This window comes from Hirundo rustica, chromosome 1 (genome assembly GCF_015227805.2).
Source record: "Hirundo rustica isolate bHirRus1 chromosome 1, bHirRus1.pri.v3, whole genome shotgun sequence".
In the NCBI taxonomy this organism is placed as follows: domain Eukaryota; kingdom Metazoa; phylum Chordata; class Aves; order Passeriformes; family Hirundinidae; genus Hirundo; species Hirundo rustica.
Genome location: NC_053450.1, coordinates 78,803,406 through 78,831,081, shown reverse-complemented (window position 1 = coordinate 78,831,081; position 27,676 = coordinate 78,803,406). Strand labels below are relative to the sequence as shown.

Here is a 27,676-nt window from a genome sequence, read left to right as displayed (position 1 = left end):
GCCCATGAATAACCTATGTTTTCTAACAGTTTGTTCTTTAAACTTCTGTCACATTAATGCATGCTCACATACAAACTGCTACAGATATTTTTTGTTAAGAAAAGGATGCTGAAAACTTTAATAGTCACAACTGCTCTATGGCAGTACAGGGTAATGTAACAATATGGTATTTTTCATCTGACTCAGTCCTGAGAAAACCTCATCATCTTCAAAGGTTTGCCCATATATCAAGGTGGAAAGAATGCTGATTTGGAGTAGGCAGAGCTCTATATCTGTGAGTAGAACAGCGTGCTTTTTTGAAACCTTATCATTTATCCTCTCAATCTAAAATGTGAGCATAGAATTCATTTATGCATTTTAAGTGGATAATTTTTGATATAATGGAATTAATGTTGATTACCACCTTCCATTAGGCTTAAATCAACATGTACTTCTGAATACACTCTCTCTTTTTTACAGTTATTTTACCTCTTGGTGAGTGTCTGGATGACAGGGCTGTCTGTAAAGGAAATTTTGCACTGCTTATTTTGAATCTGTTCAGATGAAAAATTTTACAGTGCACGGGCTATCATTTTGGCATTATTCATAAGGACTGAGTTAACTTGAAAGAAATAATAAAATTTAAGGAAAGAAATACGTGCAGTGAATTGAAAGCTACTGCTGAAGGAAAAAGCTTAAACCTATTCATAAATGTATCCTGATTAAACTTATCTCTTTTTTAATTGTATTTCTACTAGATCTCTAGTAAGATGATCGCAATATTATTTCATTTAAGGTTGTCAAAAGGGTTTTTGTAATCTATCAGATTCCATTCCCACAACTGAAGTAACAATATTAAAGATAGCCATGTATTATTTCCATTAGACATTTGAACAGTGCTATCATCAAGGAGAAGAAAATTGTTTCAGGGACTGCTGCTAGTAATGTATTAATTGACTCCCATGATGCAGGACATCACAGTTACTCATTTCTGGATGATTTTAATATGAAAGATATGCTATATATAAGAATGAGCTTGTTCGGTATGTCAAACATATAGTCACCTCTGTCTGCTGACTTCAAAGCGAAATCTTGTTGGGCCTTAGTGGTCTTTAGATAGTAATTTAAAGAACAATCAGGCATGATCACATTACTAAATTGACTTAGAGATTTTATGCCAAGCACATATTCAAGCAAAAGCACTGTCACAATTTATTACAGACAAGGAAATGGATGAGGAGAAATAAAATGGTAAAAAAGGTTTAAGAGGAATCAGAACTGGTATCAGAATTCTGGATTTCTTTTCTTGCTCTGTTGAGCTGAGACCTCTGTCTCTCCCACTTATGTCTATCTGGTGAAAAAACATGACGACTAAAAGCTTTGCATCCTGTATATTGTATAGAGTATGTGAGACACAAAGTCATTTTGACAGTTGCAGGTGAAAGTGTGAGAAGGAAACAGAACCAGGGAAACACAAAACCCCCATGAGCAAGTCAGACTTGCATTTAATGTTTACCCCTGAAAGCTTACCTTTTTACAAGGTGTACAAAGACATACAGAAGAGACAAACAACTTGTTACAGAATGTTTATTATTGGTCTAATGGCCTCACTTTTTTTATTGATTTGTTTACGTAGCTCATAGAAGGAAAATTAGGAGCATAGTAGTAGCAAGACCTCCAGCCTGTGGTCCTTACATTGATGAAAATTATATGAGGTATTTGGAGCTGTAAAAAAAAAAAAAAAAAAAAAAAAAAAAAAAAAAAAAAAAAAAAAAAAAAAAAAAAAAAAAAAAAGAGGACTGTGTTTTCACTGATTGCATGAGAGAGGAGAAAGAGTGAGCTCAGGAAAAGGAGAGATCAAAATAAAAAGGAAGGATCAACTTCTTGAGCTTTCACCCACATTTTAGTGGATGTAGAAGGTTGAGGTTATTGTTCTGAACAGCTAAGGAAGTCACAGACTGGAAGATTTCGAACTCAAAAATTTAGCAGGCTGTATTATGCAAGAATTCAGTGATCACTATAGAAGATTCAGAGCTTGTGGAAATGGTCTCATTGGAATGAATAACTGGGTCTCACAAGACCCCTGAACACAGCTGAGTGTATGGTGCTAATGGTGCTTCCATGTCTGAAATTTATGTTGCCAACACAGATGGAGAAATACAAATGAGCTTGTAGAAATTAAACTGCTAAAGAAAAATCTTATACCTTTTGAATGCTTCTGTAAAAATGGCTTCATTTGGGCAGGAAGTTTATTTAAACAGGGAAATATGAGAAAAGATAGTTTAAAAAATATTCAGAAATTCTTCACAGGATTTGAGGAGAACAGACAAACCAAATCATATCTCCTCTTTTAAGAAAATAAAATTAAAAAAAAAAAAAAAAGAAAAAAGAAGATTTTAAATTTATTTAATCTAAATAACAGAGTTTGTCTGAGAATTTCTGATTCACCTGGTAGACATAGTGTTATTGGTAATCAGATCAAACATGGGCATGTATTCTGTACATCAGCAATGCAAGCTGAATTTATAATTAGTGAAACATTAGACCATCAATTAAAATTCAGCTGACATCATGAGATCTCCTTTCTGGAAGATAATCAGAATGCCAAGTAATAAATTAAATAGCATTTGCCAAACAGCAAAATGTGGGAAAGTATTAAATACCTGTAGCCATTCGTGTATCTGGGTAACAACATGTAAATGAAAATAACAAGAAGGGTCAGAAATGGAATAAAATTGGTTGCTGCAATATGCAAGGTGTTAAAAAAAATTAAACAAAAACAAAATGGAATAGCAAAATGCCTCACTTCAACCTGCTTCAAAAGTATGAATTTTCAGCAGAAAACCCCCCAAAAAATATTAAAGGACTGCTAAGTGATAGGAGACTAGATTGAAGTTCAGCATTCCATATCTATGATTGGATTACTTTTTTCACAATGTGGACTTTGTTTCTTTGCTCATTGTAGAGGGATGTGGATTAAAACAGTAATTGGAAAAAAATTAAACTGCAAATTTCAGAAATAGAAATTATTTATAATTTTACTTAAATAGCTGTCAAAATATGCATATTTATGTAATTTGAATATTTATGCAGTTTTCACTGAAAAGCAACACTGTGGAGAGAGACCTGGATGTCCTGGTCAATGGCCAATTGAATCTGAGCCAGCAGTGCCCTGGCAGCCAGGATGGTCAGCCCTGTCCTGGAGGGCATCAGGCACAGCATCGCCAGCATACGGGAGAAACTAATGAGTTAGGAAGTTTTCCCATCATCAGTCACTCCAGTTAATATCCTTGTATGCAAGTCATCAACAGATATGACTGGGATTAGCAGTCTTGTCAAGTGCTGCCATTACATACTAGTGTTTGTGATTTAGGCCCCCGTACAAAACCCCCTGTTCTTCTCTTCTCAAGCTGATATATCAAACTGCAGTTTCTGTTATATAACATAGAAAGCCATGGACTTGGAGCAAGTATTGGTTTTATGGCAATGACCATTTCCCTTTCTCTCGTCAATGCTTCGTCTCCCACAGGCTCTACATGACCTATCTCTCTTCTCCCTCTAGAGACAACCACTCCCTAATCCTTTTTTCTGTCTCCCTATATCTGATATCCACTGTGATGCAAAAGTTACACCTACTTTTCTTCTTGCATAGGATCTGTTATTTATTTTACTAAAGTCTGAGAAATTAACCCAGTTAATGGCAGCTTTGAACTCCACAGCTTCTCTTCCATTTTCAAATAGACCTTGTGTACCCAAAAACTTGCTTATATTTTCCACATGTGTTGGTGAAATGAATTGTCTTTCATAAATGAACTTTGTTTTTATTACATAATAATTATTTCTTAAGACAGAGTAGATTACATATTTTTCTACGGGGGGAAAAAATGCACAAAACTCAACATGAAAAGTCAAATGAAGTCTTAACAAAGAAAAGTGGAATAGGGCAGGATTTAAACTGAGGACATAATAATAATACATTAAAAATAACCAAATATTATTTAGATGCCGCAGTAGTGGAAAATAATTTTGTAACGAGAACACTATGGTATAGTTTTCTCTCTGTTGTCACTTGCTTATCATTTAGTCAATCTAAATGGAGATTATAGAATCTCAAGTAATCTAATAACCTTGCAGAGGCATTTGAAGACTCTTAGAAACAGATTATACTGTTTCTAATGGTGGAAGATGATCTAAAGCATAAAAACAGTCTGTTGTAAAAATGCCTTTTTCCTTCCAGTATTTTTTTTAAACTCTGATAAGTTCCTTGGTGTAGCTCACTGTGCGGTACCAGATGTATGTGTTCTAAGACGGCTGCATGGCAGTGATACATGTGCTCTATCGGCAGGAGAGGGCGACTAAGGAGAAAGGTGATTATATCCACACTGCTGGATGACACGTGCCTCCCCCAACCAGCCCAGGGGCTGATCTCATAGAAGGTGAAAAAGGGAGGAGAAAAGCTGAAAGACCTACTAATAAGAAAACACAATGTCCACTAGCATTGACATATACTAAAATTAAAAATAATGTAGTTTTAATTTTTAGTAATGAGTTTTAATTTACTTTTTCTCTGGAGAAGGTTTTGTTTCATAAATATATAAATACAATGTGTTTTATCTAAATAGCTGTGCACAGTAGTTGTTCTTGTATTTACAAGGGAAAAGTGTGTAAAGAACAAAGCAAACCTGGAAAAAACTCCTGTCTTCTAGAATCAGCTGTAATTATAAAAAATATTACCTTGTGTGCATTGTATTAATTTTAGCTGTCAGTCTCTGAATATGTAAGTTAGAGCTGTTATTGATTCTGTTATCAATGATTGATACTATAATGCCATTAAAACCTTGCTACTACTTGCTAAAAAAAATAGATTTTCAGTAATGGATGGGCTATGCACTCCTATTGTGAAAATACTTTACTGACCACTGAAAAAAACATTACTGTGTTTCATCCTGGACACTATGATGCTGTATTCGGTATCAGTAAGGATTTAGTCTGTGTCCTGTGCTGTTTAATGTCACCAAAAATTATCTTGGAAAGTGTGAGAATATCCAGGGGATGGTTTGCTCTTCAAATTAAGCTACTAGAGTTACTTAAAACAAAGGGAAAGTGGAAAAAAAAGTGAGAAGGACCTTATGAAACAGGAATAAAATAAGACATGAAACCTGATGTAAAGTGGTACATACTGTGGGAGGAGGGGAAGAATTCCAATTTCAGTAATAAATTGTTGTGCTCTGTGGAAATGATAATCTCTCTCAAATGAGATCTTGTTTCATAATAGCTGTATGCACATTTGCTTAGTGTGTGGTGTGTGCCAAAACAAGCAAATGGGATGTTAGAAATTCTTAGCAGCAGCTGAAGGAAATAGATGTCATTAATCCAGCTTTGTATCTAAATTTCTGGTGAGCCTGTATCTTCCACACTGGGAATGATTTCTCTCTAGTCTCAGAGAACGTCTCCCAAAGAACAGGGAAAAGTACAGACAAGGAGAAAAGGTTAATCAGGACCTTTGGAAGGACTCTTCAGTGAGGAATAACTGAGTAAGATAGGTTTCCTTAGCCTGGAAAAGAAAAAAAGAAGAGAAGTTATGATAAGTCTAAAAGTATCTAGAACATAGGGCTGAGAATAAAGGGGGAAGTTTCTCACCTTCAGCAATGCAAGATGTGTGGGGCACAAATGAAGCCAACAGGTGGCACATTCAGAGCAAAGAAAAAGGAAGTGATTCTTCACAAAATGACTCAATCCAAACTACATAGCTCCATACCACAGGTTGCTGCAGAGATAGCAGAGTTTTTCTTGCTAATGTTAAGAGAATGAAGAAATTAATAAAAAATCCATTTGCCAAAGACTAATAACAGTAGTCACCAGCAATATCTGCATGAACTACTGGACACTTGGAAATTACGTGGTGAACTGTTCTTTCTCTGACTTTCAACTTTGCCAGAGACAGAGTTCTGGGTTGTAGGCCATGTGCACCCAGTGCAGCATACCTTGCTTTGGGGACCAACGATAGTAATGGTTCTATGACAGACATGGTCCCCCACCTAGAATAAAATAATAAGTGTTTATATTAGTCATGTTCCCAAAAGTGACTCATTTAACTTTGTTGAAAGTGGTTTGGACAGTTCAATGGTCAAGGAATTTCATCAAGTAAGACATCAGTTTAAATAGAATTTATATTTTTTTAAATAGCATTTCTCCTAGTGAAAACAGATAAACATTTGTCTTTATAGGTAAAATGCAAACATCTGCAGTACTTCACATAGCAATTTGCTAATGGTTTTGTCAATTTGGCTGTGTTAGTAACAATATTAGATTCAAGAAACATAAGACACTATACAAACATAATGCCAAGAAAAATGTCTGGTTAGCAAGAGGCTTGGGATGTTGTTGCAAATCTTCATGCCTTTCAATATCTCATACTGCCAGCCATTTCACACTAACTGCTTCTTTAGTTTTCTAGTCCATGTCACTGACAGAAAATCATCCTTAAAACATCCTTAAAAAGAGCTGAGCCTCTTCAGGCCCCTTACAAGTCCCCCAGAGAATCCCTTCTATCTGACCTAAGCACAAAACACATTTGCTATGCTGAGGATGCATGTCACACATTCAGTTTGTGATTTGGTTTCTTCTCTGACTCTAAGTGAGAGGGAACTAGCTCAAGCCTATGCTCAGATCAACTTGGGAACGTGAGGAGACTTGATCAGGTGCAGTGAAACCTCCCAGGCAAGCTCATCATCCACATGCAGCATGAATGGACCCTTGAACCACAGTAGTACCTACACTCAAACTCAAACACACTTGCAAAAGACAGATACAAAGCACAAATATCCTTGTATATCTTCTTGCTGGAACATTTTTATCCTCTTATGCAAAACCTGTGGCATTCTTATAAAAGGCAGTAGGTGGTTTAAATGACACTTCATAATCTGTTTCATGAAAATGAAATTACCTCTTAAACGGGATAAGAACTGTGATCATGTTTTGTTAGTCTGACTGCCCAATAAACTGAAAATCAAGAAGTAAATGAAAGATTTTTTTTTATTATTATTACACCTTCTGCTTTACTTCTGTGCAAGAATTCCTTGTTTGTCTTGCATGTTTAAAAACCTTCAGAGCTTTGTATATATTTGCATACAGTCTTTATATACAAAATCCCACATGCAGTGAAGGAGAATAGGTGTTTTATATGCTGGTCGAATAAGAATGTAGGCCTGTCAGAAATGTGTACACCAGCCTTTTGGTTTTATTTACATTTTGGTTCTTCAAAAACCTTTTTCTGGCATTCAGTTCAAGTTGTCCTTTAAAGAAGTTTAAGGTGAGACAAAATGAGAAAATTTTCTGTTCCAATATCCTAGATGATAAGGTCAATAGATGAGTTTTAATTAGTAAACCTTTTTTTATGTCACTGTGGAAGTGGGTAAAGCCAGGTCCCTGATGATGATTCTATGCCATCCAGCAGAAATTGTTCTATTTAAGTTTTTTCTCATAGCACTGGTTTTCAGGAGTGATGTCTGAGTAAAATGTTGATCACGGCTGATTCTGGATATTTTACATTTTCTTGTACCTTGGTGTCAGTGTAAAATTACTACATTGAAGAGAGTACAGTTTTTTAGTGTTTCATAATTCAGTATCCAAAGGTATTTTCTTTAGTGTGTCAAGTTGCAGATTTGGATAGTCAACAGGAGTTATTGTGTCAAATATCATCAGCCTATAAATGTGTATTTATTATTGCTGATGTGAATTAAGGATTATAATAAAAGACTGAGGATAGTCTAATTGCTCTAACAATGTTGGTTTTTTCTTACCATGAGAATTGAAGCATGAACTGTGGAGAAGAAAGCAAAGGAAAAAAAGTCTCATTGATGTTATTAGTGAAGTATATATTTTCTAGAAACCAAGAGTACTTTTCAGCACCGTCATATAAGCCAATTAATAACTCCTGCTTGTCAAATTCAGCTGTATCAGCCCCAAAGCAGGTAACTTCTTCTAGTTTAATTGATGCCAGTATTAGAGTCCAAGAAAATAATCAGTGAGTGTTTGCAGAATAAGAAGATTCCTGCACAAGCTCAATGAATTTTGGCAGACAGAATTTGTGCATATTAAGAACCATTACAAAGATGCTGAAAACTTGAAAAAACTGACCAATACATCAATTTTTTTTTTTCAGTAAAGGTATGTGTTGCTGTGGTATTCTTCAAAAGTAAAATATTTACATATTTTGAGTAATTTATATGCTAGCTGACTAATTTTATATTATCAAGAAGTTAAAAGGCAGTAAGAAATTCATGATTTATATTAGAAACAATAACTTGAGCTGTTTTTTGTTTGTTTTTTTTTTTTTTTAATAAAGAACCAAAAATAAATAATTCTTTCATTTGGATGCAAACAAGATTGAGTTTGGTTCTTTTTTTATGTACTATTTTATTTAGTCTATTCACCATATTGACATGTTTATTGCACTATCGTATTTGAAAGCTATTGTAAGGCCTGTTTCTGAAGTGTACTTGACTATTCCTGCTTCAGCAAGCTGAGTCTTCTACCAGGTAAGTCTGGTACCAAATATAATTTTATTACTCAGCCCAGGGTAGTAAATGAGATATATTAACAATTAAAAATAAATTAATGTCGTACCTGTTATTTTGTTTTGGAACAACAGTTTTTTTAAAGAAATTTTAATTGATCCTACAAAAAAATTAATTGTTCGGTCCTCTTTGCTTATTAGCCTGTCTATAAAGTAGAGTGATTCAAATACATGCTTTTATGGGCCTCATTACTAAGGCATCTCTACATTTCAATGACAATTCTTGCAGTGGCTCTATGAAGTAAAAAAGTATCAGTTCTCTTCCTTAAGTAGGGAGCTGAAGCACAGGAAGACAGAATTATTTGCCTGAATAATTTACAAATGAAATTGAAACCTTAAAACTTAGAAAGTCCATCCTTCTGATTTTTCTAATTCTTGTTAAATCTTGTGGGGCTTTTTATATAAATAATGGTCTACAGTTTGATGTTGTCTGAATTGATAAGTAGGGAGTTGTGTCTCTGTTGAAGGACACAATAGCAGGGAGCTGGGCAGATCTGCCTACCTGGAAATTGAATAAAGGATTACTGATTAAATTTTCTTACATCCAGCACTGCAGTGCTCTTTAGATTAAACAGTTAGCTACCAAGTCGATTCCTAGTCTTGACATTAATAATGTCAAATTTGTAACTGCAGGGTAAAAAGTTAGGTAAAGTAAGCTCAAGGGGAAGAGGGAAGGGGATTAAAGGTCAGCACTGCCAAGTCTTCATGAGCCTACTGTATTCATAGATCATCAAAATAAATGACAAAATTATTAAAATAACTGGCAAAACAGGCAACCGAAAGTCTAGCGTTCATAACAGTCTGTCTGCCTTGTGCTTTATGGGTATTCAATAATGTTCCTTGTAATAGATTGTTAACGTGTTTCTTTGGGGAGCCCAGCCCCAGAGGCTGATTCTGAAGTAATGGCTTCCTCAGTGTATTAAATAATTCTGACAGTCTACTCATTTTCTTTAATTATCTCCAAGTATTAGTGGTTAAAAACTTGTAAAAAATAATGGTATAAGAAATTAGCCTATTGACATTACTTTTCCATAGGATATACAAGATAATAAGAATTATGCCTTGAATTTGATCACAGATAATTTTGTATTATTGGGGAAAATATTAAACAGTATTTTTTGGAAGAAAAAATACATGTGAAATTCCTTTTCCCAACATGTAGGACAGGAACCAAAGGTTCTTTCATTCTGTGTGTTTGTGGGGAGCCTACTGTCATGTTTGTTAATGATGGACAGTCCATATACTGAGTTAAATAGGTAGACAGCAATTATTTGCTTCAGTAATTTGTCATCAGTAATGCAACTCAAACTGTGGGAAAAAAGCAAATTACAAAGATAAATATGGTTACGTTTATTCAAGGACTTTTCAAAGCCTTTAATATTCTTTCATGACAATGTCTTAAAAAACCCTGAAAGTCATTCACAGTCTTAATGTTCATTACTGTTATATCCTGTTAGGATGAGCCTAAAACAAAACCTACAAATTAAATAAAGACATTTTTCTGAATATTGTCAATACTCCACACATATTGACAGAATTTATTAAGAGAAACCATTTTCAGAAATTGTTTTTCAGATTCAGGGATTTTAAAATAAATTCTCATTTTATCCTGTTAAATTTCAGTTCACTTTACTTTATGCCATCACAAATTCTATAACCAGGTAATGAGAGCTCTATATCTTTACTTAAAGATACAATGCAGACAAAAACTAAAGTTCACTTCCATTTTGGGCAGTATCCAAAAAATAAATGGGACCTTTCTTAAAAATTATTTTTAATTATTTTTTTCAAAATTAAGAATCAATATTATACTTCTTAAATTCTGAAGTCATAGCTGTATTCCAGAATTGTTACTAGATAGTTGGCAAATCTTCATGAGTGTCTTCATTCCAAATTAAAGGGCACTTTTGAGGCAAATCTCTTGATCATTCATATCAGAAGAGGTCTTGGAGAGTACAAACTAGATCACTTCTCCATAAAAAAAGCTGAGAGGATGAACTACATGAATTGGCTCTTAGTCCACCGAACCAGATGAGATTTTGTTCGCAGCAGAAAACCCTGAGGTGCATTTATTGCCTGCATCATTCCTCTCCATCAGCTTTCTCATTCGACTGAACACTCTCACTGGTTCACATTACCTGCTAACATAGGTACAGCTTGTGTCGAATAAAAAATAGATACAGAGACACTACCCGAGGCCGGGTGAGTCCTGGCATATTTAGTCAGCCATCATTCACTAAATTTTGGTGAAATTTTCCAGTATGTTTAGGATGACCTACTGAGCAGAAGGGATTTATACTGTCTAATGGACAAAGGTGGGGAAGAAATTATGCAAAATAGTAATATGAAGCATGAGTGTATAACCTCAATTTTGGAGTAACTCTTAGAGATATTTATGGTACACACTTGAATATGCAAAAAATTGAAGTTTGTAGTGGATGTCTGTCTTGACTCACTATCCTTGAAAAATCTAGGTACTAAAAATAAGTCTACATTGTTTGTGCAAAATTATATTGATTTTGAAGAAATTAACTTCCAAGATTTTTGCTGCGTCTGTGTGTCTATGTGTCTGTGTGTGATCTGCAAGTAAAAGTTGCATTTATCCAAGTCTTCTTTTTTATGATTATTTCTTATCAGTGTTAGAGCATGTTCATCCATTAATTTTCATGCTGTGAAAAAAACATGTCATAAATAAAATAAATAAAATAAAATAAAAAATATGAGATAGATCAAATATATGTTTAATTCACCAAGATATTTCAATTTGAATAAATTTTTACTTGATCTTAAATGACTGTTAAGACAATGCATGAAACAGACAATACAAAATTATAAGAATCGTGCCAGAGAAATTAAAAAAATATTTATTGTTATATTTTGTTTATAATAGATGGTCTATTTAAATAGCTTTTTTCGCTGCAATAATGAAAGATAAAATTAAGTGTAGTTCAATTTTTTTATTATTATTTTTTATTTTTTATTTTTTTTTAATTAAACGGAAAGAGAAGTAGAATAGTCCAGCTGAAAACTGAATATTTCAAGATAAAAATTTTGGTGTAAAAATGATACAAGGTGTTATGAAGAACAGAAGTAATTTTCTGAATATTTGTTTATGCTTTTATTATTTTTATTTCTCTGAAGGCTAGTATTTCTGAATATGTGCTCATGAAAATATTCATGGTAATACTTTCTAAACTACAAAAATTAATATTTCAAAACATTTTTTATATTTAAAAGATATGAGGATATATACATAATTCACAATCTGTGATAGAGAAATCTTGTATGTAAAATGCAGTCTAAAATGTTGTCTGTTTTTTTTCTTTAAGGTTCTCATAAAATGTGTATTTTTAAAATACTTGGCTATATAAAATTAATTTGCCCTTTCTTTTGCAAACATTTGTTAACTGTTTTGCAACATCCATTAGTAATGTACATGATTTACATTTTGGATCGCAGTCTTTTTTTTCTCTTCTTTTCTCTCTTTTTTTTTTTAATTTTTCTCTTCCATGTTAAGCAGGAAAAGAGCTACCCTAAAACAAGCATATGGGCAATCTGTGGGTGTCTGTGTGCGTAAAACCTGCACTTGGGGAAACTTCATTTGATTCTTTACTTTTGAGCTGGTAGACGATCCAAATTTTCTTCTCATAGGTCCTCTGGTTTCACAGTCTTCACCTTTCGTGGTTTTGACTTTAAACCTTCATCAAATTGAAACAGTTTCATTAGGAAGGAGAACAAGTTGCTTTAGATGGCGTTCTCTGCAGTTCCCTCTCTCACTAACTCAGATGGAGTTACTAAGATCAATAATTTCTTAGGTGTTCCTAGCTGAAGTTATATAAAATTAGACTATTCTTCTTAATTTCTCTGACCTTTGAGGTTCTATGGGTTGAATGAAAAGCAAACTTCACACTCATCTACAACTATTGTGCTGGAAGGCAGCTGAACAATTGAGTACTGCCATTAAAGTCAGTTCACTTTCACCGAATTCGGTTTACAAATTGTGCCATTGGGCTTCTTTGTACCATTCTATTTCTTTGTCTGTTTCCCTTCCTCTAAGTAGGGTTGATAACGCTCTCTGAAAATTGATGTAAAGCTATTATCTGTAGCTCTTACATGAACATGGCTTTGTAGAACCTGAACATCATTAACTTTCCTTTGTCAAAGTCCGTAATACCTCTGGGACTCAGCGTGTCACTACACAAATCCTATATGCACCCTGCAGTGCTGATATGTGCTGCTAATTTGCTGTTGCCGTGACTAGTTTATTATTTTGCATGTCCACCGGGAAGAGTGCTTTTCCATTCTTTTCACAGCTGGCAGTACTGCTCAGCCAGGAAATGTAGGAGTTCTTATGAGCTAAGTAGAGAAAGAGCTGGTATCTACTGCCCTGGCATGGCATTGTCACACATCCCTCTCCTGTGGGACAGAGGCAGGTGTAACAGCAACCTCAGCCTGCAAAATGTAGTCAGTAATGCTAGGAAAACAGGGGTTTACTTGCCCTTTTGGGAAGTCATATGGAAGCACCTTACAACTTTCCCTTAATGATTCTGGTGCATTTGTGTTGCTGTACTGAGGAGGGTTGTATGTTAGATAGTTGCACTGCACTCAGGGGAGAAATATCCTCCAGCTGAGATCTGTAACCTCTCTTTTATAACCTCTTTATAGACAAGCATGTATCTATTCTTAGCTGAGCTTTGTACAGCCCAACCAGGCTGAAGCACCTATTCATCTGCCTATCAGAGTCATGACATTCGCAGATCACAAGCAAGTTGGAGAACTACTCTCTATGTTTTCTTTTTCTGTCTTCAAAAAATATTTCTTGTTGTTTCTTCTTAAAATTGAAAAGAGTGCCTGTTGAGGACAAACTTGCTTAAGTACAGAATAATTTTTTTGAGAGCAAGTTATTTAGTATCAAATCAATTTTTAATTTATGTACTGAAGAAACATCTTCAGATTGTCCCACACTTAAGAATGAATGTGTATATGTTTATCTTACAAAGGATAAAGATTTGCGTTCTTACAGGAAAAAGAAGAAAAATATCCAAGGAATCCCATATTCCAAAGTCAGTAATAAAGTGCTGATAACAAAGGAAGCATACAAACCCCAAAATTGTTTATATGGATCCACAGTAATAAAATAAATAATAAAATAGATGCTTCAGGAGGTCAGAAATGTTACACTGCTACTAGTGGTATAGTGAAGCTGATATATCAAAACATGAAGAAAGTATATAACTATTGCTCCAGGTACCAGTGGTTCCACTACTGGAAACACCACTACTTAGTAGTATTATTTAAATCAAACTAATTTTAGATTATTTTTTTTTTTTGTGAGATTGGTATAATAATGGCTTGTTAATCAAGCTAAGCTCAGTCTAACAAGGTTATTAAGGTTATTATCAAAAAAATCTTGACGTCTTTATGAATTTCAAAATATTTAGTGGTGTTTCTTACTAAGTTTATGAATTTTAAAAAATATTTATAGAAAATTTGGTATTCAGTTGAATTCCTACAGAAGAACATTATCCTGGTATGGCTGTAAGTATGCTGGGACATAGCTTATTCATTATTTTATAGCATGAAATTTCTTTGTGACAGGTGTTTCGCATCCCACAACACCAATTCATGTTTCCAGTAAATGTATCATTAAGATGAAAAATATGTACATTTAAGGCATACATCATGTAAATCAAAAGCTTGCACTATTTTTTTTTTTTTTCCTGTCTGTGATATGTGATTTTTCCAAAGAAAATTTTGCAGCACTCAAAACAAGGCCAGCTGGATGCTAACAAGAGATGAATCTATTCTGAAAGCTTAAAAAGTCTCACTAGAAGTGAATGCCATATTCTTCTCATTCTGCTAAGCTAGACTCTCAAAAGCCTAGTTTTAGAGTAAAGGATGTGGTTCTAAATTGGATCTCATAGCAGCTCAGGAAAGATGACGATTTCCTTGTGCAAGTGTGGAAGAACAGGGTAGGAAGGTGGGAAGCTCTGTGTATAAATCCTTTTTCTCTTCTTATTCTGTCAAATAAGACTCAATTACTTAAAGACTTTATTTCTTCAATAGAATAAGCTCTATGGGGCATGTGGCTGTTATAAATAGACCTGTGCCCTGCTGTGGACATGGACTTTGGCAGTTACATGTTATTCCCACTAGATAAATAAAGTGCAGTTCTACAGAGTACATCCCTGCATGGCTTTCCATGGATGGCTTGCAGACTCTCTTTTTAGAGGCTATACCTGCTATATTCCTATGGTCAGTCACACACTATGATCACAGTATGTTAGTAATAGCTTACCTCTTGAATGAGATAAGGAAATACAACTTGCTTCAATACTAGAGTGCATTACTCTTCAATCACTGTAAACACTACTTACAAGACAATATGCGCAAAAGGCAGTTTTCACATTGAATTTATTCTGATTCATTAAATCAATACTGCAGAAGACCAATCATCATCAGATATCCTTGAAAAAAAAGAGATTTTCTGATAAATGTCTTTGCACCGAAAATAATAATTTTAATATTCAATTTGGTAATAAAATTAAAAATGCTAGCTTTCAACAGATTTGGTAATTTTTATATTTAGAGTATTTTCCTCTAAAAGAGTGGGAGCAAAAGAAATAACTACTGTTTCTTGGTTTACAAAGTTTAGGAAAATTTATAGCAAATAACTGCAATTACCTGTTCATTCTTGATATGGTTTAAGAAAACACCCTCTATTTTTTACCTCTCTGGATGAATTGGATGCAGTATGGATTTCTGTTCCTATGTAAATTAGACTACATTCTCCCTTATTATTAAATTAAGTTCAATTTATGGTGCATATATGGCTAGAGGGAAAGCTTCATTATAAACAAATGCCATTTCATTTGATCTAATCTAATTCTAAATAGGTGCCATTGTTCTGTATTCTCATTAACAGATATGAAGTTTCTATACATACGTCTGTCAAGCATAATCAAAATTAACATCACTACGTTGTGTATTTTCTTAGAGTGCCTTATTCACTATAGAGATTTTCTATTATTCAGTGAGTAAAATACTTCCACAGAGACGCAAACACTTTTCACAGTCCTTGTTTCTACATTTGGGGCAAAAGTCATAAGATGATGAAATCTGTAAAAACTTAAAGGCAGACAGCAAAGGAAAGATAATGTTTGATGCTCAGAAGGTCTACAGCCAGTGAATGTATTATTATTTAATAGATTCTGTTCCTGTGTTAAAAAAGGGCGTGTGTCATTTATCACACCAAAGGAATAGTTTTAGGAAAATTGCTAGAATGGGTTCCCTTTGTGAATTTCACTTCCTTGATCATAATTAACAGCTGCTGCACATGCAGGTGAATTTACCTGCCAATAGCTACAACACTTGTCAGTGAAAGAAACCCTGACTCCTGCAAACATTTAGGAATGGATAAAAGCCCTGACACATCACAACTAACTCCTGCACCACTGAAAGTATTTCACAGTAATTTCTGTCTAACAAAGATTAATGTTAAATTGCAACTTTTTGTATAAAGTTTATCCTGCCCCTGAATTTTGAAGCAATAAAATATTTTTATTTGAGGTACTTGAGGTTCTGGGAAATGAAAAAGGAGAGGTTTGGGGTGGGGGAGGGGGGAAGGAGAGAGATGGTAAAAGATTTTGACACAAGAAAAAACTTCTATTGTTTCCATTTTGAGGTCTTTAGTGTAGTAAAACCTAAAGGTGAAAAGAAAATTTCCCTGCGCATGTGAACTTAAACAAAAGAAAATGTTTACTCTCAGTCTGTAGGAGAGAACCCTGCCAATTCTCTGTGGGAGAGTACTCTGCTAGTGCTTGCATGGCCCTAATTATTACTGAATGAAATTTGGGACAGTGAGAGTTTTGCTTTGACTTTCTCAAGTCAAAGATTTAGGCTTAATGGACACAGTTGCACTTCCCTGGAACCTGGAGAGATTTTGTCCTCGTAAACTGGTTTCCCCAGGGCTTCTAGAAGAATCATACGGAAGATGGGAACAAATTAACATCTCTGTTGTTTCAATGAGCAGTTCCATCAGAAGAATGGAATACAAACTCATCCAGACACAGTTTTTCTACCTCACTTTCTGCTTCTTCCAAGTTTTCTGTAGGAATAACCATCCCACCCTCTTGACTCTGGGGTAAAATGATTCTGTGCTCTTCTCCTCCACTCCCAATATCAGCAGCAGAGGTGGCTGTACGGCCATCTTATACAGTATGAAATGTAAGTACAGCCACAGCTATAGAAAACAGAGATCTTACAGCAGCCATATAATAATTTCTCTTCCAAATGATAAAGATTTCTATTTATTTATTTATTTATTTTTAATTTATTGCGTTGTACTCTCCACTGATTCTTAGGAACATTTGTCTTTCGTCATTAAAAACATGAGTAAATCTTGAAAGTGAATGCTATAGCTAGCATATAACTACATATAAACTCAACATGTTTCTCTTAAAACTGAATTGGGAAAATCCAGGAAAGAAAATTATATGTAGATTTATAATTACTAAATCTGAATTAATAAATTTATAATCTTATCCATTTGAGCAGAAATGATGCAACCTTGAGGTGTGGAAGATATTTTTCTTTTGCTTGTTAGTACATAGGTGTAACATTTTTATTAAAAAGAAGGCAAACCAATATTCTTACATGTAGCATAATGAAATGTGAAATATTAATGTATCCATAGCTTAAAACGTATAGAGGATTTCTGGGATTTGATTCAGTTCTGTATAGTGCCATATAAATGCTGTTTGTTTTAAGTAATTCAAGCTAGAACAACAAACTGTCTGATGCTTTACCTGTGTCTTAAGAATCTACTTTTCTCCCATGCAAATAGAATATTTATCTATTTTTTGCAAAACCTCAAACCCCCCTCCCCCCAAAAAAACCTCAACCCCCCCTCCCTTGTCACAAGCTAGCAAAAAATGTAAACTATGTACCATTTTGCTTATCTGTACTGCTTCAGCAAAATGAAAGAAACACATACAATACAACCCTTTCCTATGCTGCTTCTGGAACCTGAGGAAAATCAACACTGCTATGTGATAATACAACTTTTAAAAATATTGTTCAGAGGAAATCTTGCAGCCAGAACATTATTCACAGGGTTGTGCTGTCTTGAAATTGATGCATAAGGCCCAGAAGAGTTCTTTCAGTTTCTTTGCTGTACCTTCTATTCCTTGCACATTCAGCATTATTTGTTCATGTTTGCTGGATTATTTTGCAAATTTTTTTTGTGTCTTGTAGAATGTTTGCCTGGGTTTTTTTTTGGGCCAACTTAAGACAAAGAAATTAAAAATTCAGAAGATATTATATTTCACTCATAAAATTCTGCACCTGTAAATGCCTTAAAATTATCCCTCGGATATATGTGTTAAAATTTATATTTTTCACTTCTGTGATGGAACTAGGTTGTTGGGTTTTTTTTTCTGTTTCGATTAGAGAACGGGTCAAACAGTTTATGATAGTATGCCTTGTCACAGTGATAGACAGGCTGAAGTAAAATCTTTCTATTCTTTCATTCTCTACCAGTTCTAGTATATCATTATCAAACAAAAAGAGACACCTTAACTGACAGAGCTTTACAGCAAGTGCAATTTACAGAGAAAGATTTTTTTTTTCTTTTTTAATTTAACTTAACATTAAATTTAAATACATGAGGAAGGGAGTTTTTAACATTCATTTGCTAGGCAGTCAATAAAGAAAAATACTTGGAAAAAACCAAAGTAAAATGAATTAAGGGAAATATTAAAATGAAGAAAGCTTCATCATCACCAGCAGGCCTTAATAAGGCCTTTACTCTAAACCCTTCCATGTCCAAGCTGAAGTTGAAGAGCACACTGATATAAATCAGAAAATACCAGTTTATAATATTTTACCTTTCCAATATTGGACCTTCCATGTCCAAGCTGAAGTTGAAGAGCACACTGATATAAATCAGAAAATACCCGTTTATAATATTTTACCTTTCCAAATGCAATGGATTTAAACTGATACATATTCAACACACATTTCTAGGGATGCATTTGCTACAGTTCTAGTTTTACGTTTTATGTTACAATTACAAGAACTTGTCACTTTTTGCTTATGACAGAGTGCCTTCTTGAAGTACTTAAAAGTTGTGTATTTATCAGTATTGTTTATATTATGATTTCTATTATTATCTTTGACACAGAAAAAAATCAGCTTATTTAGACTAATGGGTGAGGAAACAGGAGTCTGTATAATAATGTATCCTTTCCATGCCTCTACATGTCATAAAATTGTGACTTCCTGAAGTAGAGCAAACATAGTTTAGGGAACCTAATTAGGGTACACTTCCAGGAATGATATTGAGCCCTTGGCTTTACAGAGAAGCTCTCTCTGGATATTTTACACAGCTGTTTCAGGAACCCAGTCAGGCTTGGGACTAGTTTGTGTGTGGTCACATGCACCATTTATGTGACTGTGGAGTTCAGCTAGTGCCTAATAGGGTTTTCTGTGTTAGGGATTGATGAACAGTGGGAGGTAATTTTGTGACAACTTTGCCTTTAGATATTTATGACTGCATAGCTGGAGACATATTCTTCTCCTAGTTGCAGCTGTGGTGTGGAAATGTATGCTGCCTCACAGCTACTGCCCCTCATACAGGTGCCTCCCTCTTCAGAAGTGCTACTCCAGCAAGAAATTTGAGTTTTCCCTAGTTAATTCGAAAAGAGCCAGGCTTACAAAAGCCAGCTATTCAATTCCTCTAACTAGATGGGACAGTCTGATATAGAAAAGGTCAGAGGAATTCAGGTAGCTCCAGATGTTTAGGGTGGAAAAGTGAATGCCATCAAGAAAAGGAGTAGGAAGCTTCACAGAGTCAGGATCTCTTCCAGTGGCACGGCAGTTGTCAACAGGCAGCTGTCTTTTTCTCTCTCACTTCAGAAACTGAATGACACACCCCACACAAGGGGTGTTCTTTCTTCTCTTATCATACAAGGTATTCCTACTAGCATTGGTAGGGCAACTCCTGTGAGAGAAAAAATGTCATGCAACTGACTGGCTGTAGCTATAGCTTCCATGCTAAATTATATCTCAAATAAAAAACAAGTCCATAATGCCATAATTATAAGGTGAGATGAGGAATTAAGCATGTGTCTTCTGATGATAATGGTATTTTCTGTGTAGAAAAGTTCAAGTAACTAACTGGGATTTTCGATCTTGTAGCTTAAGAGATCTATAGACTATAATTCTACAGAAAATGGATCGCATTCATAAACCTAAGAAAGAAAAAATATCTTGTCATTTCACGAGTATAAACACCTCATTCTAGACTGAAAATTTCTAACCTTGCCAACAGCTTCATTACAGTAACACCTTGCAGTATAAAGTTCCTTCTTGTTCTCAACTTTCTGAACAGTGGTTATCTGGTGATCTTCAGAGACTACATTCATAAATATAAGTAGATAGTCATTAGAAATTACAAACTCTTCTTTAACAGGTGTCTTAGAAATTTTGGTTTAGAGATTAAAAAAACACATAAAGACTTACTAAGTCTCTAGTGTTTGTTTTTATTATATTTATTCATACAGCATAATTAATATTTTCATGCACTGATCTTTTATATATGTTGTAGAAGAGATACAGCAGGGAACACAGGGCAAAATAATGTATTACTGTATTGTGTGCTATCTAGAGAGATACAACTCTGTTTGATATTCTTATAGTGATTTCTCTGTCAAAAAAGTAATACTGCACATACCTCAAAAGATCTCCACCCCTTCATACTTACTATTTTAATTGATTACAGCAATGCCATTGAACATTTTGCGGATCTTGCACAATTAAATAGCAAGAGTTAGAATTTGATTGTAATGCTGTCTTTTCTTCATTTAGTTTTCAGAATCAGTGAGTAAGTGTTGTCTTGAGGAGGAATACAAATATCTCCTGCCTAAAGCTGGGATGATTTTTTTTTTTTTTTTCCCCAGAGTCCTGTTTGAGCCAAATTCCCTGTCCTCATTTCTGAGTTTTGGACATCAACACTATCATCTGACTTAACCATGGGGATTTCAGCCAGGCACGGGGACAGAGGGAGTGCCAGTGCTTTCATAGGTGTAGATCAAAAAGGCCTACTGGCGCCAACACAAATGCATTTGTTGGTAACACGTGATGTCTTCCACAGCCTCTTTCAACCCAGAGTATTATTTACCACATATTTCAGGTGCACAGTAATGAAAAGGAAATACCACATCTGTGCAGGAGGATACACAGCACAATTTCATTTTTCCAATCTGATGCATTAAGGGGTTTGGATTGTGAGGGTTTCACATTCAATCCCTTGCTTGGATTCTGTTAAATACTTTGAAAAATTCTAAAATCATAAAAATTTAATAATATGGTATAATCCTTTTCCACTGAGCTGTCATTAGCAGCCACACACTCCATTGTCGCTCAGAATCCTTTGGAAGGATATATAAAATTGCACTGGATAAAGAAGAAATTGGAAGTTGATAAATTTCCTCAAATTTTGTCTCCTGTTGCTGTCTAAGAGTCAATACCGGAATTTGTTGTTGGAACCTGTGATTATGTTCTCACTTGACAATGGTTATACCCAGAGACCTCAACAGATTGAAGTTTGCATCAGCTGTCACCATTCTGCAGAACATTTCTCTTAAATGACATTCAACATAACTGTGAACTGAAACCTACCAACACATGTACACAGAGAACATTGTAACAGGGAGTTATATGACATCAGTAAGAAAAATTTAATTTCAAAAATTACTTCTAATGTTGATTCTTGCATTAAAGGTGAAGAGGGCAGACCAGAATACAGTGTTTCTATATGCATCAGCTCCAGCTGTGTTGGTGATGCAGAAATGATCACCAGAAATCTATGCAACTTGTAACTTACATGTATAATTACTTGTATAATTAAATGATAATAAGACATTTTAATGTCTTAAGACACAGAAATTTTTATTCTTTCAATGCTTTACTAGTGCATAACATTTTTCATTGGCCATTTTTTTGTGTATATGGCATTCCATAAAAGGAATGCTGGGAGGTTTTTCACTGTGATTTTAGAAGTGCTGCTATTAAATTCCTCATAATTCAACAGAAATATTAATATAGAGGAGAATTAGAAAAATAACAATCCCTAACCCCTCAAGCGCATGATGTTGGTAGAGATGAAGATTCATCTGAACTGATGAGGTCAGGTATTGTTTTTATTCTTTTCTAATGACTCATTCACCATCATCTTACTGCCTGACAACCACACTCATTATTGGAAAAGTCTGTTCTGACTTAGTATGCTTAGACTATGACAGTTTTAATTTAAATAAGGTGCAGCTTTATTTGTGAAACAAGAATCACTAAAAAAAAAGTATAAATTATTTTTTACTTAATTACTTTTGAATAAGATTTTTTTCTAATCTAATTTGAACAGAAAAATACTTCAAAATGCAGAATCAATGTTGTCTATTACTATTTTTACAAGAAGTAGTCAGAAGAATGTCTATTCTTGGAAGCAGATATTTTACTAAACATAAAAGGAAAAGACAGAAATACAACATTAAGACAATCATGATAGTAAGATACACCCAGCTTACTAATTCAATTAATAACTTTAAAAAAATTGCATATATATGTATACACACACGCACATACGTGCCCTATAATTGACATTTTTAATTATTGTTTGAAATTCTCATAGTACTAAGAAAGCCTGCTCACAGATGGGAGTCTCTTATAAAAGCCCTGTACAAAGCTAGAAAAAGACATCTCTTATTATTACAAATAATTTTCAGCTTTGAAAATTCTTCTTTTCCAAATGACCTTTTAAAAAATAATTATTTTCTCCTTTTGTTCACCTTTAATTTACCTCATGATTTTGCAGTTGGACTCAGCTATCTTAAAGGTCTTTCTTAACCTAAAGGATTCTCTGATTCTGTGATTTTAGTTGCTATTTGTTTCCATACACCTACTGTCATTTATCTGACCCATTTGTAGTCGTGTCCTAACTCCTCTCAACACAAGTCTGTAGTCTTGCCTGACTAATGCATGTTAACTTGTCATTTAGAAGATGCCCTAGGTATTCAGGAACCATTTGCATGACTGTGTTGTGAGCAGATTTTGCCTCATCCCTAAATGTCCTCTGCAGTGGTGTGTGTGTATGATAGAGAGGGAAGGGAATAAAAACTATTTTATTGGATTGGATTGGATTGACAACAATTATACTGTTTCTTTTTATTTCTCTGTGTACTGAATTAAAGTCTCTGGCACCCCCACACCCCTTTGAATCTTAGGAAGGTTTTTAAGGTTTATGTATTTTTAGAGGGAATGAATAAATGCATTTGTGTGAAAGCAGTACATTAGATTCTAATTATCAGTTTCTAAAAGAAAGTATGCAATCTGTGGAGACCATAGAATTTTTGCCAAGAGAAAATATGTGTAGAATAATTATATTTTAAAAGGGCAGCCTTCCAAATAGAGAGTCTCCAGGCTCATTTACCCTCCTCTCTTCTAGTGGATATCCTTGTTCCAACATACACTTTTTGCAGTAGAGATCTGCTGAAACAGGTCTGCTTGGGTCTACGTTAACTGTACAAAAATGGCTTTTTAGCCTTTCCTCAGTTCAGGGCATCACTCTATATTTTCAGTTTTAGGTAATATTGGAGTTGAATGGATGTTCTGGTTTCTCAAATAGTTTTCATTGAACCTCTTACCCAAGAAAAGTACAGGGGCTGGTGACTGCAGAATGAATGGTGATACCTGGGAGTAGATACACAAAGAGAAAATAATGGAGTAAAGTTCTAAAATATATTTCATAATGAAAAATGACATACATATGCAGATGTGGGATGTATAACTGATACCGTTGTGCAGGCAAGGAATGGCTAATAGCCTGGATTTTTTTTTTTTTTTTTTTTTTTTTTTCAATGCAGATATGTACTGCAATATAGCATTTAAATTGATTTACTAGTAGCAAATAAATTAGACAGTGATTTTGATTTTTTTTTTTTTCCTAGCCTGTGAAATTGGCAGTGGAATAAGACCTAGAATCTCAGAGTGTATCAGAGGGTAAATATATACATTTAGGGATTTAAAGCATTCAACAACTTTTCAATATCTGTATTGCAGTGAAAGTATGATCACAGCAATCCTGACAGATGCCATAGCCCTTGTTCTTGCATGATTTGTCGGGGTATAGTGATTGCTTCATTTTAAAGTAGAAAATTTTGCAGTGTTTTAAGCTTCTCTTGCTTACACTTTCTTTACCTGTGTATGTGATTTTACATATTTGACTTTCAAAATGATTGTATAAATAGAAGTAATTGAAGTATTTAAGGAAAGAGAAGGTGAACAGTTGAGGATCAGATGAATAGGATACTGAAGAGAAAATCAACACCATAGGATACTGAGGAACTAATACATTTGATCCATACTCCTGCAATACTCAATTTACTTAGGAGTATAGACCCATTTCTGTAGCACATTACTTAATGCATTTCCTGGCCTTTCATGTGATTTGAAATTATTTGTGCAGGTGTATGAATTCTTGAAGTGACACAGAGCTGATAACACTGAGTTACTGAAGCAGTAAGATCTTAATTTATTGCCAAAATACAATCATACTTCTTGTTAGAAACCGTCAGAAGAACTGAATAAACAATTTCTCCCAGATGTGCTAGTAGTGAGTTGTTACCAACTTTTCATCCTCTCTGAAGCAAACTAGAATTCATCTTGTTACAGGCTGAAGCAGATTGCTAGATCACATGGATTTGTAGGCTGACTCAGTCTAGCATCTGGTATTGGATATAGTTCAAAAACACTGCCATAATTTCTGCATATATTTATGCAATGTATCTTACAATAGTCTTGATCTTATTATTAATACTTTATTTTTTAAAAAATCAGTCATTTCCTTTGCCATATGTGTTATTGTTTTTACACATTAGCAAGAATTATGGAATGATAGGTCTTTTTCTGCCATCATGGATTAATATTAATGATTTTGTGCACCAACAGAGTTTTGCCACAAGAAATTAATTTTACATTTGGGGCAGATTTGCCCAAAGATCTGACACTAAACTATGCTACTTACATGGTGAGAACAAAAGTGTAGATTTCAGCAAACATAGAAATGAATTCCTCACATTTTCAAGCCTCTGCTGGATTTTTAATATTCAGGATTTATAGAGAAAACATTAAATTAAGACAACCTGTGTGAATACAATCATTTGTACAACCTTGTGGCAGTAATTTCAGGTGATTCTGGAATGTAAACACATTGTGGGGAGGGAAGTAGGTAATATCTGAGCACTTGTTCTCTTGCCCTTTAATTTTGCTGAAATAGTGGAAGACCAAGAATTAGAAAATAAGCACAAGCAAAGAGAAATGGGATACAAACCCAGAGCTGCTGTGGTGTCATAAAAACAAGCCTCTCACAAAACATCTCTATGGTTCTCAGCACAAAAAAAAAAAAAAAAAAAAAAAAAAAAAAAAAAAAAAAAAAAAAAAAAAAAAAAAAAGTATTTTCTTTCAGTGCTATAAGCTTGTAGCACATATATCAAGACACAGTAGCAATAAGTTATTCTTTAGCTTAAACTGCTTTCTGAAAAAATTCAGGCATTGAAAGTCAGGATTATTTCCTAGTGTTGTGTTAAGTACAGCTAATGCTAGCTTCTTGCTCTTCATCTTTGCATCTAAGTTTTGCATTCCCTTTATTGTTGAAGAATTTAGTTAATTTTAAATTAATCAATCAGCATTTCCCCTGCAGTAATTTGACACTGTAATGTTGAACTGCCCCACAAATTGCATAGCTCAGTGTGGGTTACAAATAAGTGCGCATTTGCACATTGTCCAGCAATGTCATGTAGGAAGCCTATGTCAAAATCGGCAGATTTGGTGAATAAATACAGTGTGACACATCCCAGCTAATGCAGAGCATTGCAGCTCTGCTTAAATAGGTGGAATGGTTCCTAGGTTGTACTAGCTGAGTGACATTTCTGAAGTCCAGTGAATACACCTGTAACTTTAGAATTGCTAATCCTGCCAGCTTTAAACCTATTTTTCTCCAGTACATTTGGGAAAACAAAACAAAACAAAACAAAACAAAACAAAACAAATATTTAGTCTAGTCTTTGTATTTCAGTCTTCCTTTGTCTTGGGAGCCCTTGATTTTCCTGCTTTTTCTCTAGCTAGGAAAAGCAAGTATAATTGATTCTCTCTAGTATAATCCAAGGGCTCAGATAAGACATGCAGTGCAGCCTGATTTGTTACTAGTTGAACATAAAACCTACAGCTGGCAATCAGAAACACACTCAACCATCTCAGCTTTAGTGCCAAATCCACTGACAGGAGATAGGAGTAATCTTGTCATACTTCTTTGTTCACAAATTTCTGCTTCATAACTGCATTATTTTTCTCTGTGATAGTCATACTTCCAGGAGTATACATCAAGGTAGTCTTCACAATGAAGCCCAATAAATTTTATTTAATATAGGGACACTACTGAAACAATTGTCTGGTTCTCTCTGAAAAGTTCAAATTATTTTTTTTTTTCCTTCAAGCTTTCTTATCATCATTTTGATTCTTTTTTCTCTTGATGTGTGTCTGTAAGCCTCAAAATGACAATGGAAGGAAAATACCAAGTTTTCACTGAGCAGAGTATAATGAAACAGCAGGAAGTTTTGAGCCACTTAAATTAAAATGATGAGGCAGGAATAGACATTAATTATCTCAGACTGCATCATCTTTCCATTTTGCAAGCGAGGAAATATTTAACAGCTCAGAAGCAAAATGCTTTAGTTTGGACTGGAGAGATAATTTAAAATTGCATGTGGGGGGCATCTAGATGAAAGATCAGAATTTAGTATATTCACTGAGCAAGAATGATGAGATTAAAAAGTAGACAAAAGAGAGACTACGCATGTTTTCTCTGTGCCACAAACCATGACCTCTTCCACAGTCACAAGGACCTATTTTCAATTTCAAGCCAATAGCTATAAATGTTAGTAATTGCCACTAACTCCTTTTCTGTAGCTTAGCTTCTTGCCCCATTACCAAAACCATTTAGTCTCTCAGTAATTCATTTTCTACATAATCTCCTTTCATGTCCCATGTTTCCTCTACTGTGTTTCACCTTGGGCCGTACATCATGTAAATAAAGTTTATATCCAATATGGCTTTACAATTCAGCTTTAGGGAATTCATTCTTCAAAACTCCGTTCTGACTAGTGTCCGTTACAGAAGATTTTTTCAGTCCTCATTAGATGGGAAAAGTGGAAGAATATTTCAAAATCTATTTCAGCATCAGTGATGGAACCTTGAGTATCTTTTAATCTCTTAATTGTACTTAAAGGTTGAGTATGGAGCAGGTAGAGGCATCTGATAAAGAAATTCATCATACTTTATTTGGATTTTAAAAAATCCTTCATTTAAAATAATGTTTGAGGCCACTTTATTGTAGGATAGACACTGATTAAAGGGACGAAAGCATCCAAAAAGTCAAATTCAAGTTTTGTAGGGTTTTTTAAATTTATTTAAATTATAACTAGACATTAATCAGAGTAATAGCTTGAAAAATGTGTATGTTGCTGTTGAAGACAGAAAATACTGAGTTCCATAATCTCAAAATGAGCAAGAAACTCCTAGATTCACAGTCCACAATGTGATTATCTCAGAAAAGACAAAAGCATGTGATCAAATATTTGTGTAAAGGGCAGTATTTTTAGTTCTGCTTAGCATTTACTGTAATCATGAGGTGTATATTTTCTTTTTTTTCTTTTTTTTTTTAACCACGTTTGACTTTGAGTTTCAGATGCCATCAAGCTCTTGCTCTTGAAATAGTTAGATATTTCCCTTCTCTGAAAGCCAAATGCCTATGAAAGCTTTTGACACTTTCTCGTCATCTCACATTTGTTTGAGATGGCTACAGGTGATTTTACATCCTTGGTCTTAAATTTCAGTTTATAACAAATGTGAAGCCCTGCATCATTGCAGTTTCAGTTACTGAACTTTAGCAAGTCTGTGCTGTACTAGATAGGAGTAAAAGTCTTGCATAACATACTACCCACATTTTCTCCACGCACTCAGAGGCAGTCAAGGACTGAAGAAATTGATTCCACCCAAGTATTTTAA

At 34.4% G+C, this 27,676-nt stretch overlaps 1 protein-coding gene across 11 annotated transcripts in view; it reads left to right on the top strand.

Moving 5' to 3' along the window:
* The window catches only part of LOC120758783 (cadherin-12), a 578,611-nt gene that overhangs the window by 418,324 nt on the left and 132,611 nt on the right, over positions 1-27,676 (top strand). The window lies entirely within an intron of this gene.